General features: G+C 30.5%; 1 long non-coding RNA gene and 1 other non-coding gene across 2 annotated transcripts in view; one reads left to right on the top strand and one right to left on the bottom strand.

Moving 5' to 3' along the window:
- LOC140983722 (uncharacterized) overlaps positions 1-1,300 on the bottom strand; it is a 28,100-nt gene extending 26,800 nt beyond the window's left edge. Inside the window, exon 1 of the long non-coding RNA XR_012176496.1 lies at positions 1,082-1,300. This is a non-coding gene — a long non-coding RNA (uncharacterized lncRNA). The remainder of the gene's footprint in view (positions 1-1,081) is intronic.
- A 6,576-nt stretch (positions 1,301-7,876) lies between these two features.
- On the top strand, positions 7,877-7,987 carry LOC140985451 (small nucleolar RNA R71). Its single transcript, XR_012176770.1, has one exon. It is a non-coding gene; the product is annotated as a small nucleolar RNA R71 (small nucleolar RNA).
- Positions 7,988-12,306: the final 4,319 nt, after the last annotated feature.

The raw sequence follows: 12,306 nt of genomic DNA, 5'->3' as shown, positions 1-12,306 counted from the left end.
TGATCGAATACAAGCTTTGTACTGACCCACTTCAGTTTGGACTTATCACTGCCAAAAACTGAAACTCTTAGTATTACAAAATGTTCTCAGTGCGTAACTGATCTTAGCACTATCGAATTTAACGATTATTACAAAGTGCTAATGAGCTCAGATTGTAGCCTTGACTGCTACGAATAAATCAAGTAAGTGTGAGCTGATATTTTGACAGAGTAACAACAAGCTTTGAATAGAGTGATCTGTGTGTTTTTCCTCAGCTGTTCTTCTGTCATATTTATAAGCTTTTCTTCCAACGGTAACTTGAGATATGTTTGAATCTTTATATCCGTTGATTGCCACTTCATCATTCCTTGGGCATTTCTTGCTTCATTTATTGTAATGCAGCGTCTTAATTGCTTTACCCGAAATGCGTTGTTCTAAGCTGTATTGATTGAAGTGCGGCGTTTTGCATTCAGTTGCAATATGCTATGTCTCTTTGTCGGTTGAATGTTCTTTCCCGAGACATATTTAGTTGAAGGAAGCATACGGCTGAATATATCAACTGATCGGTTTCCAACTGATCAGTTTAGATCTGCTGATTTCAGTTATTAAGTCCAGTTTGCTGAAATATAGTTGCGTGTATCACTTGGTTGATCAGTTTGTCAAACTCTAGAATTTATAATTTGGTTCATATTATGCCAAACGCCGGTATTTCGTTTCCATCAACAACTGATCAGTTTTCTTTATTAGATCTGCTGATTCCAGGTGTTAAGTCCAGTTTGCTTAATATAGTTGCGCGTATCAGTTGGTTGATCAATTTGTCAAACTCCAGAATTTCATATTTTGTCAAACGCCGAAATTTCTTTTCCAACAGAATCCGATTGCATTTATGCCATAATCCCGAATTACAGTAGGTACTCTGCACAGTTCAATTTCGAATCTGGTTTTGACACATTTTCGTAGAAAAATCATAACAAATCTGTTTCTAATTGAAATCCCATGCTTCTAGTGGCTATGAATAGCTAACATAAAGCACTAAAAAGTTTGTTTTGATCATTTCTACAAATTTAAAATACAAAAATCGCAGCAACCCAAAAACTCTCACCCAAAAACTTGAAGAATTCGCGCAGAAACAGAGCACCGGAACAGCAGCTTCGATCTACTCGAATCCTTGCTCAAACTTCGCGATTTCTGACTTGAATCGAAGCTTAGGATGTTATGAAGACACCCCTTTAGACCGATTGAGATTTAGACGCCGGACGGAGGAGATATCGTGATTTTTCCGCAGCCGCTACACAAGTGACGGGAATGGAGTTCTTCTTTCTTTTTTTACTTTTCTCTCGATTCTTCCTTCTCTTATTTGGTAAGTTGTGTGTTCATGTATATGTATATATATATATATATATATTGTGTATTTGGTTACTAAAATAGTAATTCAAGCTCATTTATTCTGGTCTGTATTTATTTTTCTCTCGTGTGTTATTTAAACTCTATATGTATTTTATATCGTCAAATTCTCCGACATTCTAAAATACATATTTTTAACAAACTTCTTAAATTTATTTGGCATAAATAATTATTTTAATTTACTACTCAATAATGAATTATGCCAAATTACCGGATAATTGATTATAGGGCCTTAAACATTTATAGTACATCAATCAAATCTAGAAAAAAAATTACAATGAACAAAGAACTTTGCAGTCCGTTATTTATCTTCTATTTTTTTCAATAATTAATATTTTTTTTATAAGGGAGTTATATTCTTGTAATTAACTATTTTTTAATAATCAATAAAAGTCTATTAATTGTTTTCTCATTTCTCACCACTTACTCACAAAAGATGTGTGAGTGTATATTATACTTTTACGAAAATAATTCTTTCAATTATACATGTTAACAACCATAAAAATCATATCTTTTAACTATATTATCATAAAAAGTTTCGAAATTATTNAAACTCAAAATTATTATTACTATTATTACTATATATATGAATATATATTTTTTTATTTTTATATAAAAACAAACTAAAAGGAGAAGAAGAAGAGGAGATTTTTCATACCTCAAAGAAAAAAAAATTAAAACATACTGTTGAATCACAAGTTTAGCGTCACATGAATTTTCTTTTCTTACTCTTGGATGTTGGCCAATTAAGTTGAGATAAGAATGGATCTGGTTCATGACTAAATTCTTGCAGTTAATCAATAAGTTCACCTTCACTTGTAGCAGAAACTAACATCCTTCGCGAAGCTAATGAAATAAATCTCTGTTCCACAACATCATCAAGAAACGATAGTAGTTTATCATAATAATTGTTAACATTTAACAAACCAATTGGCTTATTATAGATATTTAATTGTGCCCAACAAACAGTGTGAAATATTTCTTCCAAAGTACCGAAACCTCCTGGCAAAGCAATGAAAGCATCAGAATGTTCAATCATGTGAGTAATTCGTTCATACACGTCGTCCACTTTCATTTCTTCTCCTATTGTTGGTCCAGTAAGACTGGCTACGGTAATCGGAATAATGCCTAAGACTTCACTTCCACCTGCATGCACAACTTTTCCCATGAGACCAACTTCACCACCACCATATACCAAATGAATCTTTTTTTAGCAAGTGTTATTCCAAGCTTTTCTGGTACCTCTTCATAAATTGAATCCTTTCCTGCACTAGATCCACAAAATACACAAATATTTTTTATTTTACTTACCGTGGACGTCGACATGTTGAGAAATATGTTTTCTGCAATTGTTAAATCACAGCATATGAATTTATAAGCGTAACATGCAAAAAGTCAATATTTGAACAGGAAATTATTATTATTAAAAGAAAATAAAAATGACATAAATTAAAACACATATATATAGTGTAGTTGTGATTGTGACTTACATCTTCCTATGATTTTACGTTCAGTAACGGCTTCAACGCCTTCTATGAATCGAGGATATGCTTCCCATCCAATTTTCTTATAAATTGGCAAACAAGGTCTTTTAACGTCAGATTCCTGAGACGAAATTGTATATATATATTTACTTATCTAAACAGATATGCGTTACTACAGTAGGATCTTTATAAGGCTGATTCCACCGTCCATATTGATATTCCTCATGTTGAAATTGCCGCCATAGTTTAAGAAGTACATTTTGCACGTACCCACTTGAATGCGTATCAAAAACCTCTAGAAAATTATCCAAAGGCTCTTTACTCAGACCATTCTTAATGAATAAAATTTTATCTTCTCTATTCATTGATGTCATTCCAACATTTTTGCATTTCTCTTTACAAGTACACCTTGCACATTTATGACATCCACCTATACGTTTAGCTTTTCGCTTTTTGGCATATGTGCTTTTACCAAATCCTGACATATGTCTTATTATTATTTCACTTGCTTCCCCAACCAATCGGACTTTTGCTTCAATCATCAAACGGATATCATTCGGTATGCCATATGACATCATCAACCTTAGTCGCTCACATCTGACTTTATAAATTTTTTCAACGCATTATCAGGTAAACAAGCAAAATATTTATGAAGATTCACAATACAAGCATCCATATTATTATTATATATTTTAATTATTTTGGGAAAACTGAAAAAACCGACTTAGATAGTCACGGAGTACCGTTATCCGCCACTTAACCGGGAAATGAACTAGAATCAGCAAAAACAAAATGAAAATATCAAACAACTATTGTGGATCATATAAAGGCATAAAATCATCATTAAGAATTTCATTTTCTATAAAAGGCTTAAGTCTTTGCCCATTAACTTTAAACACGTCATTATTTTTAGAATTTTCAATATCAACAGCACCATGAGGATAAACAAATTTAACTATAAATGGTCCTGACCATCTCGATCTTAGTTTTCCTGAAATAAATGCAAATGAGAATTATAAAGTAAAACTTTTTGTCCAATTTCAAATGACTTTCTCAAAATAATTTTATCATGAAAGGCTTTAGTTTTATCTTTATAAATCTTTGAATTTTCATATGCATCATTTCTTAATTCTTCAAGTTCATTTAATTGCAATTTTCTAAATTTAGATGCATCATCTAAATTATTATTAAATGCTTTAATTGCCCAATAAGCTTTCTGTTCAAGTTCAAACGGTAAATGACAATGCTTATCAAAAACTAACCAATATGGTGACATCCCTAATGATGTTTTAAATGCAGTTCTATATGTCCATAATGCATCTATTAATCTTAAAGACCAATCTTTTCGATTTGGATTAACTGTTTTTTCTTATATTTGTTTTATTTCTCTATTTTCAAGTTCAACTTGACCATTACTTTGAGGATGATATGGGGTAGAAAATTTATGTGTAATGCCATATTTTCTTAACAAAGAAGAAAATGATTTATTTTTAAAATGACTTCTTCCATCACTAATTATTGCTCTAGGTATTCCAAATCGGCTAAAAATATTTTCTTTTAAAAATTTTATAACAACTTTATGATCATGAGTTCTACATGCAATTGCTTCAATCCATTTTGAAACATAATCAACAGCGACTAAAATGTACGTATATCCAAAAGATAATGGAAATGGACCAATAAAATCTATCCCCCAACTATCGAATATTTCAATAATTATGATTGGATTTGAAGACATCATGTTTCGTTTTGAAAATTGATCCCATCTTCTGACAGTTTTCACAAGATTTGCAAAATAAATGCGTATCTTTGAATAAAGAGGGCCAATAAAATCCACATTGTAAGATTTTTGCAGCTGTTTTATTGGATGAAAAATGATCTCCACATGCTTCAGAACGACAAAATTTAATAACATTACTTACTTCATTGTCGGGTATGCATCGTCGAAAAATTTGGTGAGGACAATACTTAAACAAGTAAGGATCATCCCAATAAAATTTTTTTAACTTCTATCAAGAATTTATTCTTATCCTGTGAATTAAAATGAGAAGGCATTTTATTTGTCACAATAAAATTTACAATGTTAGCAAACCAGGGCATAACAGTAGCATAAGACAACTGATCGAACTTCTTTGACCGTTTTTGGTGATGTTAAACGATTCGAAATTGGTTTAGATATTATGCTGAAATTTTTTATAAACCTTCTATAAAAACCTGCATGACCCAAGAATGATCGAACTTCTTTGACCGTTTTTGGTGATGTTAAATTAGCAATAACATCAACTTTGGTTATATCAACTTTAATTCCTTTTTCAGATATCACATGACCTAACACAATCCTAGCTTTAACCATATAATGACATTTTTCCCAATTTAAAACAAGATTTTTTCTTCACATCGTTTTAATACTTCTTCTAAGTTTTTAAGACAAATTTCAAATGAGTTTCCAAAAACAGTTATATCATCCATAAAAACTTCTAAAAATTCTTCAATCATATCACTAAAAATACTTAACATGCATCTTTGAAAAGTAGCCGGAGCATTACATAAACCAAATGACATTCTTTTAAATGCAAAAGTTCCGAAAGGACAAGTGAAAGTATTTTTTTCTTGATCTTCTAATGATATAGGTATTTGATAATACCCCGAATACCCATCAAGAAAACAATAATAAGAATTTCCTGCTACTTTTCCTAGAATTCTATCTAAAAATGGTATTGTGAAATGATCTTTTCTAGTTGCATCATTGAATTTTTTATAATCAATACACATACGCCAACTAGATGGAATCCTAGCTTGTAATAACTCTCCCTTTTCATTTTTTATAACAGTGATGCCTGACTTTTTAGGCACTACTTGTGTTGGACTTACCCATTTACTATCTGAGATTGGCTAGATAATTCCAGCGTCTAATAGTTTTAATACTTCATTCTTAACAACTTCCTTCATATGTGGATTTAACCTTCTTTGTGGTTGTTGATATGTTTTAGCATTTTTTTCCAAATGAATTTTATGTGTGCAAATTAAAGGATTTATATCTTTTATATCTTTCAAAGTCCATCCAATTGCATTTTTATATTTTTTAAGTAACTTAATTAAATCTTCTTCTTGATTTGGTAGAAGAGTGGAAGAAATTACAACAGAAAATGTTTTATTTCACCAAGAAATACATATTTCAATTCGAATGGTAAAACTTTTAATTCAAGTTTTGTATTATCATCTTCTTTAAAATTATTATCAGACTCAAAACTATCTATTGAAAAAATTTCAGATTGTTGATTTAAGTTTTCTTTTCATATATTTTCTTCCACAATTGTTTCAATTTCATTATCATATTCATTTTCATTAATACTTGGTTGTTTACATAAATTGAACACATTAAGTTCTAGAGTCATATTTCCAAAAGACAATTTCATTATTCCTTTTCGACAATTAATTAAAGCATTTGAAGTTGTTAGAAATAATCGTCCCAATATTACTGGAATTTCATTATGTACTTCTATTGGTTGTGTATCCAAAACAATAAAATCTACAGGATATATGAATTTATCAACTTGAACCAACACATCTCCTACAATAACTCTAGGTATTTTGATTGACCTATCCGCCAGTAAGAGAGTAACAGAAGTGGGTTTTAATTCTCCTAAATTAAGTTTTTAATAAACCGAATAAGGAAGTAAATTCACACTTGCTCCCAAATCTAACAAAGCTTTTTTAATTTTATTTTTTCCAATAATACATGAAATTGTTGGACAACCAGGATCTTTATATTTTAAACTATAATTATTTTGAAGAATAGAACTTACTTGTTCAGCCAAGAATGCTTTCTTCCTCACATGCAATTTTCTCTTCACAGTACATAAGTCTTTTAAAAATTTTGCATACGAAGGTACTTGTTTAATAGCATCTAATAATGAAATATTTATCTTTACTTGTTTAAAAACTTCATAAATATCAGAATCATTTTTTTGTTTTTTATGATTTGTTAATGCATGAGGAAATGGTGGAGGTTTATTTGATATATTTACTATTTCAGATGATTTATCATTCAACATATTATTTTTAGAATTTAAGGTATCATCAATATCAAAAGTATCAGGATTATCATCCTTACTCTTTGATTTTAAATGATCCTTGTTTTCATTACTATATGGTCATTAACTATTTTACCACTTCTAAGGGTAATAACAGATTTTATTTGATCAATTTTTTCATTTTTTAATTCTTGATTTTGATTTTTAGGATTAGGTTTAGGTTGAGGTTGAGATGGAAATTTTCCTTTTTCATGAATATTAAGTGCAGATGCAAATTTTGCAAGAGTTTCTTTCAAATCACTCATAGATTGACTGTTTTGAATATTGATAGATTCTTGCTTTTGGATAAATGCATGAATTACATCTTCAAATTTTTTTCTTGAAGGTGTAACATAAGGAATATAACCTTGATGATTTTGGTTATTTTGAAAATATTTTTGTGAGGGTTGTGCATTATTATCATTCTTTAAACTAAAATTAGGATGATTTTTCCATCCAGGATTATATGATGTTGAAAAAGGATCTAGTATTGGTTTTTTATAATTGTTAACATAATTTGCTTGTTCATGGAGACATTCTTTAAATGAAGGTAATGTTGGACAATCTTTTGTAGCATGATCATGTGTATCACATATATGACAAACAATTTCTTGAATACTTTTTAATTGACCACTCTTTTTCATTTCTAATGACTCAATTTTTCTTGCTAAAGATGCAAGTTTAGCTTGAATATCCATATCATCTTTAAGATTATAGATACCACCCCCATTTGTTGAATTATTGATTTTAGTTGTTGGTGGTTCTATTGTGCCTATATTATCCCAATTTTGAGCATTTTCTGCTAATGAATCCAAATACTCCATAGCTTCATTTGGGTTTTTATCTTCAAAAGTTCCATTACACATGAATTCTATCATTTGCCTATCTTTAGGTATTAGACCTTCATAAAAGTGAGAAACTATTCTCCATGTTTCAAAACCATGATGTGGGCATGTATTAAGTAATTCTTTATATCTATCCCAACATTGATAAAATGTTTCTCCTTGTTTTTGAGAAAAAGTAGTAATTTGTCTTTTAAAAGAGTTTGTTCTATGGGAAGGAAAAAACTTTTTGAGAAATTGTTGTTGCATTTCTTCCCATGATCTTATTGAACTTGATCTCAAATTTTGTAGCCATGTTTTAGCTTTATCTTTTAAAGAAAAAGGGAAAAGCTTTAATCGAACTATATCCATGCTACAATTTTGATCATTATAAGTGTTACAAACTTCCTCAAATTCTCTTAGATGTAAATATGGATTTTCAGAATCTAAGCCATGAAAATTTGGTAAAAGTTGAATAATTTGAGGTTTAAAGTTGAAATTAGATGCATCAGGAGGAAAAACTAAACAAGATGGGGCACTAGTTCTAATAGGGTTCATATGGTGCCTAAGTGTTCTTAATTGATCATGTTCTTGATTATTATTATTATTATTATTATTGTTATTATTGTTATCATTATCTTGGTTATTTGACTTATCATCCATGTTTAAATTATTTTCAGATACTCGAATAAGTCTACCACTTTTTTTCAACTCCAAATACTCATACAAAAAAAAAAAAACAACACAATACTTATAAATAAAACATAATTAACAAATATAAACTTAATTTATACCTCCCCGGCAACGGCGCCAAAAACTTGCTACTACTTAAATTATAATTCACCCAAGTGTAGGTTGTCTGGAAGTAATATATTTCGTAAGTACGAGATCGATCCACAGAGAAGTTTTTTTAAGTTTAAATTTATTAATTTATAGATTACCAAATGCAAGAACGAAGTTTACAAATTATAAATTTTGTCAAGACTACAGGATTTATTCTTGGTTTATGAAATATTGTTTAACTAAAAGTAAAACAAAGGAAACCACCATAAATAATGGTTCCAAGAAAATTAAATATTTAAGCACACACCTAATATAATATAGTTCCCAATATAGAAAATACAGAATTCACCGATATTTTATATATGGTACCTATGATTATATATATAATATAACTATATAAATATATAATTGCATAAAGTAAATGTTAAATTAAATCATTATATTTCATTTAGAACAATCGGCAGAGCCACGCTATTGCCTAAATGAAATATATGATTTAATAAGTTATTTCCGAGAAAGTAAAAGTTACTACAAAAAGTAAAATTTAGTTGCGATAAAATAAATGTTAGATGCGGAAAGTAAAAGTTAGTTGCGATAAAGTAACTGTTAGATTGTTAGATATTAGTATTAAATCATAATATTTCATTTAGAACAACTGGCAGAGCCACGTTATCGTCTAAATGAAATAAATGATATAATTATATAAATATATATATATGTATGTATAGGTATATATATATATAATATAACAATAATAATTGATGAAATATTTATTGTATCAACATTAAACAACAAATTAAGATAACCACTTCAACGATATCAAACATTTGATGTAAATTGATAACAACAAATAATTCATTTTTATACCTACAATGAAAAGAAATTAGCAAAATGAAAAGAAATAAAGAAAGAATATACAAAATATAAACAATCTTACTTCACCAAGAATTCATCCTCTTCACCTTGACATAACAGATTTAGCTTTCCATGAGCTTACTTTTGATCAACACTAAAAACATCACTCATAATTGGGAAAATGAAAAATATATTGGAACTTAGAACTTTTATACACACTCACACTATATTTTACAATGAGATAGAATGATTCTCAAGCTAGCACAAGGCCTCTATTTATAGGCCAAATGAGAGAAAGGGTCAAAAATTTTATTAATGCCACGTAGTTGTAATAGTAGTCTTTGTCTCCTCCAACTTCAATTCTATGTCCCTTCTTTCATTGCTTTGTTCCTCGACTTTAATCACCGAATTTGTGGGGCTCCGGGTCCGACATCTAATATTAATAATTATAAATGTAACAAATCAAATGATTGAGTAAAATATATAAGCAGTTGTTCACCAACCGACATAAATATCGTTAAAATAATTTAAAGATCTCAAATACTTGAAATATAAATTTTAACATGCCAAAATAAAGTATTGAATCAAAGAAATCCAACATCATCACATAGCTCCTAAGACCCGAGAATCCCACTCTAACTCGTATCTCCTCGCCTGGAGCTGGACTCTGGCATCCCAAGCCTCGCCTCACCTACCGTCAAACACATGAAAACAAGAGGTAGCCGACTTGCCGGTGACTATAAACCCAGTATGATACAATCAATAACATATGAGATTTATAATGACAAATAGTTCATATAATTTCAAAAAGATGCAATATAATGCAATGCATAATCAGAAGCTGTGGGCTATCAATAAATCTCAAAATCAAGTGAATCATCTGCTCATAGGGTACCCAAGGGAAGAGAATCCCCCAGCAACATCCACCGACTCATCCGCTCGGGGTGGGTTGCTGTGTTCTACAATCCTAGGACTATGGTGCACCTATAGAGAGTGTTCAGGCCATAGCAGCGACCTCCGCATACACTATGTCAACTGAACTATAGCCCCATACATCCAACAAATCAATAAATCAAGGCGACCTCCGCCATATGAAATCTAAAGCGACAAGTGGCTCAATATGCAATGTAATGATGCAAATCAATATCATCATCTCGATATCATAATAAACTCATCTCAAGACAACAATCATCATCAAATCACAAGTATTTAATCGAGCCATAGAATTTTCAATTTAAAATAAAAATGATACTCTTACCTCGTATGTTACTGACCATAACATACCTTTCAAATATTACCAAAAGGATATCGAATGGTGTAGTCGAGAAGTCTTGAATCTCTGAAGTTACTATAACTCAAGAACTCGGTTCATTTATCAAAACAGAGCAGTTTCTGTACAAAATTCATAATTAATTCAATATTGCTTCAAATCAAGATCCGCAAATTGAATATTAAAGAAAACTCAAAGCCCAACAATTGTTTTTCACAAAGTTTTGTCAAACAAAGTCGTTTACCCATTTGTTCATAATCTGAAACATACAACATTATTCTCACGAATTCTGTGTCAATACATTTCTGGCACACTTTATTATTTTGAGCATAACTTCCTCAATATCAAATGGAATCAAGCCAATTTGTTATCATTTCGAAGATAAGACAATGATCTATAACTCTCATTTGAACATCAAATTCAGAATCCCAACCGATTAATACCAAAATTTGAATAAACATAAGCCATGTACACAAATCTGCACTTACTCGGAATTCCAGACCAATTTTAGTAAAAATTACATATCTCTCTCATTTCTTCATGGAATTGAGTGATTCAAGAACCAAATCGAAGCTAACTTGATGGTCTACAAGTTTGATGAAGACCATAACATCAAAATCCAAATAGAACCATCCCATATACCCGAAATACAGTAGGCATAAAATTTGATCTTGCACAAAAACAAGAAACCATACTCATATCCATTTTAAATTCAAACCAACTAAATTACAACATCTTAATATCTCAAATATCAACTCAAATATCAATTCTAAACTTCAACTCATTTCCAAACTTGAATAAAAATAAAAAATACTTACATCCTCGTGAAGCCCGTGATGAGATGATCACAAATCTAACTTTATTTGATAATTTTCTTGAGCAAATCTCCCTTAAATTGAAGAAAGAAATTCGATAATGGATAGAAGAGAAAAGTTTCGATAGAGGAGGAGGAGAAATGATTGGAAGAAGAATGGTGGAAGTCAAAGTGAGCTTAAAAAAAATCAATTTTCGCATTTATTAGAGCAGCAACGCTATTTTCTAGCGCCTCAGCGCCAAAATCCCGAACTGTCAGCGCCTAGGCGCCACTATTCAAGCGCCGCAGCGCATGAATAGTAATTTTTTTAAAAAAAAATCAGGCATTACAATTTCTCTCCTCTAAAAATAGATTTTGTACTCGAAATCAAATCGTCAATTTCAAGTCTACGATATGATGATCAATATTGAAAATAGAAGCATACTTCATTTGAATAACTCTGGATATTTATGTCTCATTTTTTTCTTCTAATTCCCAAGTTGCCTCCTCGACACCACGTCTCTTCCACTGTGCTTTAATCAACGGTATCAATTTATTTCTGAGTTGCTTATCTTTTCTGTCTAGAATCTGAATCGGTCTCTCAATATAGCTCAAAATCTGATCTAACTCAACCTCGTCAGGTGGAAGTACATGAGAAGGATCTGGATGATATTTCTTCAACATGGATACATGAAAAACATCATGAACACCTGATAATGCAGGAGGAAGAGCTAATCTATAAGCCAAATCACCAACACGTTCCAAAATCTCATACGGACCTACAAATCTCGGTGATAATTTTCTTTTCTTTCCAAATCTAACTGTACCGCGGAAAGGAGATATT

Source organism: Primulina huaijiensis, chromosome 9 (genome assembly GCF_012295235.1).
Source record: "Primulina huaijiensis isolate GDHJ02 chromosome 9, ASM1229523v2, whole genome shotgun sequence".
Classification (NCBI taxonomy): domain Eukaryota; kingdom Viridiplantae; phylum Streptophyta; class Magnoliopsida; order Lamiales; family Gesneriaceae; genus Primulina; species Primulina huaijiensis.
The sequence above is the reverse complement of the archived record's forward strand: the minus strand, read 5'-3'. Positions and strand labels throughout refer to the sequence as shown.